The sequence below is a fragment of the Varanus komodoensis genome, unplaced genomic scaffold (assembly GCF_004798865.1).
Source record: "Varanus komodoensis strain SLA01 unplaced genomic scaffold, ASM479886v1 scaffold17, whole genome shotgun sequence".
NCBI lineage: Eukaryota > Metazoa > Chordata > Lepidosauria > Squamata > Varanidae > Varanus > Varanus komodoensis.
This window is the reverse complement of record NW_025335505.1, coordinates 11,270,418-11,276,655: the sequence shown is the minus strand read 5'-3', so window position 1 is coordinate 11,276,655 and position 6,238 is coordinate 11,270,418.

The following is a 6,238-nucleotide window of genomic DNA, read 5'->3' as shown; positions in this document are numbered from 1 at the left end:
CATAAGGAAAGATTCACATAGGAATGTTAAATTTCCATATGAGAAAAACACACATTTTGTAATCTGTTATGTACCCAAGTCAGAAAGAGCTTTGAGGAAGAGATCAGAGAACCTCAATGAACTCAGGTTCTGCTGGTTTGCATACTCTATGTGTGTTGCCTTTTCTAAGTGCTTTACATTCTATTTAATGTTATCTACATTTCTGTGACAGCTTCATGAGAAAAAATTATGTCTGGGAATGTCAGGTTTTCAGGAAATGGAGGAGTTTCTTGGCTGGAGGTATGCCAAGGACAAAGGAGTTTGGGGCAGTTTTTCATTAAAGCATGGGGAATTTGAAGTAAGCAATGACCAGATACATTTGACAAACTGAAGGTCTAGCAACTCTGCGTAGTTATTGCTTCCATTGCTCTATGATTTCCTGCTTTCTAAAACCAATTTCATTGTGTGGTCCTAGGAATGGGGGCAGGGTGGGAGTCAGCACAGCCAGATCTGTCGAGGATGGTTTGTAATAAGGCTTTGTGCCCATGGGCCGTGGGAAAGACTGGAGCAAAACAATATCCAGCACTGGGATGGAAATAGATCAACTCCAAATCTTTAAACCCACTGTAAATAGAAAATAATGTAGCATTCTTCTAGGGGTATTGTTGTGGATGGAAACATGGATAATGTTGCCTTAAGATAGCAGCTTATGTATTCCCTCAACATGGTCCGGTATTGTTACCTGTCTTGCTGAGAAAGAAATATGGACATAGGTTAATATGGAGCCAGAACTGCTGCAGGAGACTGTATTAATGGCCTTGGGTAAGTGCTGCATCCCTGGAACCACCTCGGAGAAACGAGGCAAGCATGGCACTATTCTTATTTCCCTTTTGGCCTTCCCACCTACTTACTCTCTTTGGGTCCCATAGTAGGGAAGGGATGCATTTTTGGGCTCTTTGAAACACTAAGTTTCACTAAGCCCAGTACAAAATAAACAACAGAATCCATGTATGTCTGCCTCCAGCCTAGCATATCATGACTGCAGTGGTGGCTTTGGTTATTGATCCCATATGCCCAAGTTACATAGAAGGAGCCGACAGTAAATGTTGACTTGACTAAGACCACTTACTCGGCTGAGCTTCGCTTAGGTTTCACTCAGCCCTCTATTGACCAACTCTAAAGAGAGGAACCCCACCTCTGTCTGTGTGAAGGCTTGCTCTGTTGAACTACTTGGCAACTGGGAAGAAACAACTGCATCCAAGTTCTTTGGCACCAACAGGACCCACTGCTAGCATAGCAGAAAGCAGGTGTAGCTGAAAACAAGAGGAAACATCCATTACCAAAACAGTACAGATTAGCAGAACCTGCAGAAGGAAGCTCCACTGACCTGTCACAAGCCAGAAACAAGAGTTTCTGCCTGTTTCCAGAGCTGCTTTTAGAACTGTTAGCCTTCTGTTGTGTGGACAGGGAGTCCCACCTGTGCAACAGATCAAAATGGAAGTGTAGCAGCAGTATTAGGTACTGTTCATAGTGCCCTAATTTCATTGAAATATTAAGTTCTGAAAATAATGCTGACATGAATGTCTTAGGGATGAAGACACCTCAAACTGACAGAATAATATTGCCCTCCAGTACTGATCCAATGCTGATCCAAAATATATTTCTGGAGTAAGGAAGACAGATGCTCCCAAATGTGTTAATTCTGATCATGCATACTTTCCAACCATGCTGCTGCTGGGGTTTCTTAGCTCTGCTGCAGAGCAGAACTTGGAGCATGATATAGGTCTCCCTAGAAAGACACAAGTGATTGCTAGAAGACATATGCTGGGGCTTCAGGTTTCACTAGGATCTCTTTGTGGATACTATAATATATACGTCATTGCTTCTTCTAGCTTTTTTCCTATTTGCGTACTTAACTCACACATAGCATCTCAGCAAGCTTTGCCAGCTGAAGTGACCTTGTCCTATCTTGGCTGTAATTTCAGAGGGTGTGGATAGTAAAGCTTTACAACTACAGCAGGACTTACACAGAGAAGGAGCAATCTTCATTTTTCCCCGGACAGATGAGGGAGCTGGTTTCGATGTGCTTGCTACTGTCAGCTGCTGCAACTATGCTTAAGGCTGGGGAGTCATCTACTATGCATATCAGAGATGTAGAGGAACATTGCTGATTTGTCTTCAGGTCTCTCCTCTCTCTGCCCTTTATTACATGTCCTGCAGTCAGCACGGTTTGACCCAATGCAATTTGTTGACATACAGCTTTTAAACCTACAGGGGCTTAGTTTTATCTGTAACATTTCTCTACTGCTTGATTAACTAAAAAGCCCTCGAGACTATGCACACCAGTGCTTTTTTTGTCATAGAACGCACAGGAATGGAGTTCCAGTACCATTTTTTGACAGATTTTCCAAGTTTTAAAAATAACTTTTGAAAATTTTATGTTTGGTCCACGTGGATTTGAATTGCCCTGTTGAGCGTAGCAGGTCGGCGGCAAAATCATTAAAACGGTGCATGCGGGCTGCTTGTGTGTCGAATCCGATGCATGCGTACTTTGTCCACGCTGGTTGTGATGGCGCTGCTCGGCTTGTGATTGGTTGTGTGGTCGCACGCTGAGTGCTTACTGCGGGTGGCAATCGTTATGTTTCGTTACACAACTGACGTGTGTGGGTGTGTGTACAGTGATTGACTACATGCGAAAGGTAAATAATTTCATGAGTTCAGGCACCTTTTTTCTTACAAAAAAAGCACTGATGCACACCAATTTCACATGGAAAAAACTTTAAAACAGTAAAAAGCAGAAATATTAAAATATTAAAACTGCACATTTTAGCAGTGTGATCATCTGGATTCCCATCTATCAAGCAGGGACACATCTCTGACCACAGAGAGAAGGATCTGTGCTTGCAGCAGTGCCAGTGGTCAGTCTGGAAAGCACTGCAGCGGCTGCCTCTCCAAGATCATAAGTGTGGCCTTGCAGAAGGGAATTCAGGGGGCCTTCTGGGGTCGGGGGGCAGCAGGGGGAGATTGGCATGGCTGGGTTGTGATGTATCCTGGCAGTGCCTTTGCTCTCACTCTGAGATGCCAGAATTAGAGAGGTTGCCTAGCTACTTTGCAGGGCAGGAGAAGTGTGGAGGCGACCTTCACCTCAGTACGCTTCCCACCTTGTGTAGGATGCCCGTAATTCTCTGTGTTTGGAAAGTTATGGCAGCCTTGTTGGATTGCGCCCAGGAGGCAAAATTGGGTAGGTGTGTGTTCACACCCTTCCTAAGACCAAGAGGTTGGGGACACATTGTAATACTTGAGGAAGCACATTCCACAGATCTGAGGATACACAGGAGAAGCATGTTCAAGCCTGCCTGGCAAAACAGGCATCTATGGGTACTGGTGCTATCAAAAGGGTTTTCCTTTAAACCTAAATACTTGGGCAGGTTCATAGTGAGACAAGTATCCCCTTAGCCTGACAGCCAAGTTTAAAGTATTTCTCTAAAAATGAAGAAACAAAATCCATGGCTTTTGACAATAAAACTCATGTGCTGTTTTTTATGATGATGGTGAAATGGGTGATAATGGTATTTCTGGATGGAGAGAGGTTCTATGCTTTCTCCAAACAACACAAGCCATCAATAATGTCAAGTTAATAGCCTGCTGCAGGATATTCGAGTGGCAAACAACTTTGATTAAAAATAGGATTAGACATGTAGGAAGATACAAGAATAGTATCTCTAGCCGAACCAAACTGGATAAAAAAGATAAGAGCCAGTGATCCTTTTGCTTTGGGGCACAATGTGAGCTCAGACTGGATTCCTCTTGCCATTATCCAGCTAGCCAGGTGCATCACAGATTTGGACTGAAGCATCCTTCTGAGGTCATGGGCGAGCTTTGGCCAACATTCCAGAGGATTGCTGTTCTGTTTTTGCTATATGAATATATAAGGTGGTTAGCTGTTTAGCAATAGAGCAAAGCATGCAGTGAATCTCCATTAGTAGAGGCATGTCCTTGCAGAAGGACAACAGCAATCAACAGAAGGAAAGAAGCTGGTAGACACATACTGCATGGATTCCTGTTGACTGATAATCTGGACCTTTTGATACCACAACCTGGAAGTTGTAGTCTGCACTATGGATTAGGAAGGCCGGGATCCAGAGGAAACATCAAGAAGAGCTGGACCCGCATGGTCCATAGAAGGTAAAATGGAAATGGGCTACCAAGGGTTTTCTTCATTGGCAGCCCAAAAGAAAGCAACTTATTGCTGCAACTCCCTTCCCTCTTTTTCAGAGGCTGCCTTGGTGACAAACAGACTAAAAAAAAAAGGCAAAGCTTTATACAAAGCTCTAATATCCAGACTGGATTACTGTAATGCATTCTATGTAAAGCTGTCCTGAAAGACAGTTTGGAATTTTCAGCCGGGGCAGAAAGTGGCTGCAGAAACGCATATAGGAGTCAGATATTCTGACTGCATTACACTTAGGCTGTAATTTTACACTGACTTCCTATTGAAAGGGATGCTATTCATCCAAAGAAGTCTTCAGGGTCTGAGCAGGTACATTCATGATTTTGACAGAATACTGGACAAAATGTGAGGGGTCAAAGTGAAATAACAGAAGACCACCGAAAAGAAAACTGTAGTACTTTAGGTCAGAGATGACTAGAGCATGGACCATTTTTTCCAAGTGGAACAGAGAGGGTTGTATCCCACATTGGTCTAATTAAAATCCCACGTGTTATAATAAGTCTACTCTTGGTTTGAATAACATTGGGTGCCACTCTGAGTAATAATTGACTTGGTTCAGTACAAAATGACTCCTGATAACTACTTACGTAGAGTCAACACTTAGTATAATTTAGGTTGCAATCTATTACTCACTTACCTGGGTGTAAATCCTACTTAAATACTGAATAGACATGTAGAACATTGCTCTGCCAAACACTTTAAAAATAATAAATAAGTCTTACAATAGCAACCCTGGAAGGTTTTGCCTTTGACATTGTTCAGTTATATTTAAAAAAAAAAAAACGAGTAAAGATGCTTTGCGTTTTGAGAATAACAAATATTGAAAAGCAGATTGAAATTAAATATATTAGTTATAACAGCTACAATGTTAGAAATGTACTTGCTATAATAATAAAATATCTGTGGTTCACATTCTGTAAAGTATTTCAAATGGAATAAACAAGAGGTCTCATTTCAGTTGGAGTTTTTAAGAGATGATTATTAAGAGAGAAAGAACAGCAAATTTTAAAGTTTGTAAAAGTTTATAAAAGGTCATTTGTTTGTAATAAATACTTTTCAGAAAACTGACAACAAAAAGGAAGTGTGAAAAAGTTGCTAGCTTCCCTCATTTTGTTTCAGTTTCTCAAAGCATTTTGTTATTGGAAGAAGAAGAAAATATCCCAGGAAAACTCACGCCAGGATAAATTAAGTCTTTTAAGATAACGCAAGACTTTTTGGTGGGTCTGCTGCAAGAGATTAACACTTGCTGCCCTCTGAAAACTGTCACTAGGAATCAGTCCCTAGCAAAATCTTTTATTTATTTATTTATTTATTTTGTTCCACATGAGGGCAGAATTTCACTTTCTTGAAATACTCTGTCAGACCTTGACCAGCCTGGAATCCCATATATATATATGGAAGCTTGTTTTGCCAGCTCAGTGTTTCGAATACAAAGAATATGTTCACAGGAAGTGTAGGTAGGCAGAGATAAAATAGGTAGAGTTAGGTAAAACCAACCTGATAAAGTCAGCATATATATTTGGTCTCCCAAAACTGGAAATCAACCTCCATGGGTCTGTAGTAGATTCTACGTACACTGGTGTTTAGTAATTACCCAGGGTTTAAACCATCACAGGGTCTTGCCTGGGTCAAGAAACAATGAACGCAGATAAGCCAGGGCCATACAATAAAAAAATAGTTTATTCAGACTTACAGAAAATACACGTCGCATGTAGTTAGTCCCATGGAGTCTGAATAAGATGCTTTTATAACCTATTAGTTATGAACATGCTTTGGAGGAGGGGCAGGTATCACTCAGGCAGTTTGTTACAGGCACATGAGTGTGAAAACGAAAAGGGTTCAGGACAGGCAAATATTAGCATATCTAAGGCGTATGTGGGGAATTCGCATATATAAGGCATATGTGGGGAACAAGACTTGCAACAAGGTTTCCTGAGCACATCAGGATCCCACCTGAAGTCTAAAGCTGTTCTTACAGTGTCAGGTTTTCAGCAGCCATATTATGACAGAGCTTTTGCTCATTTTGTC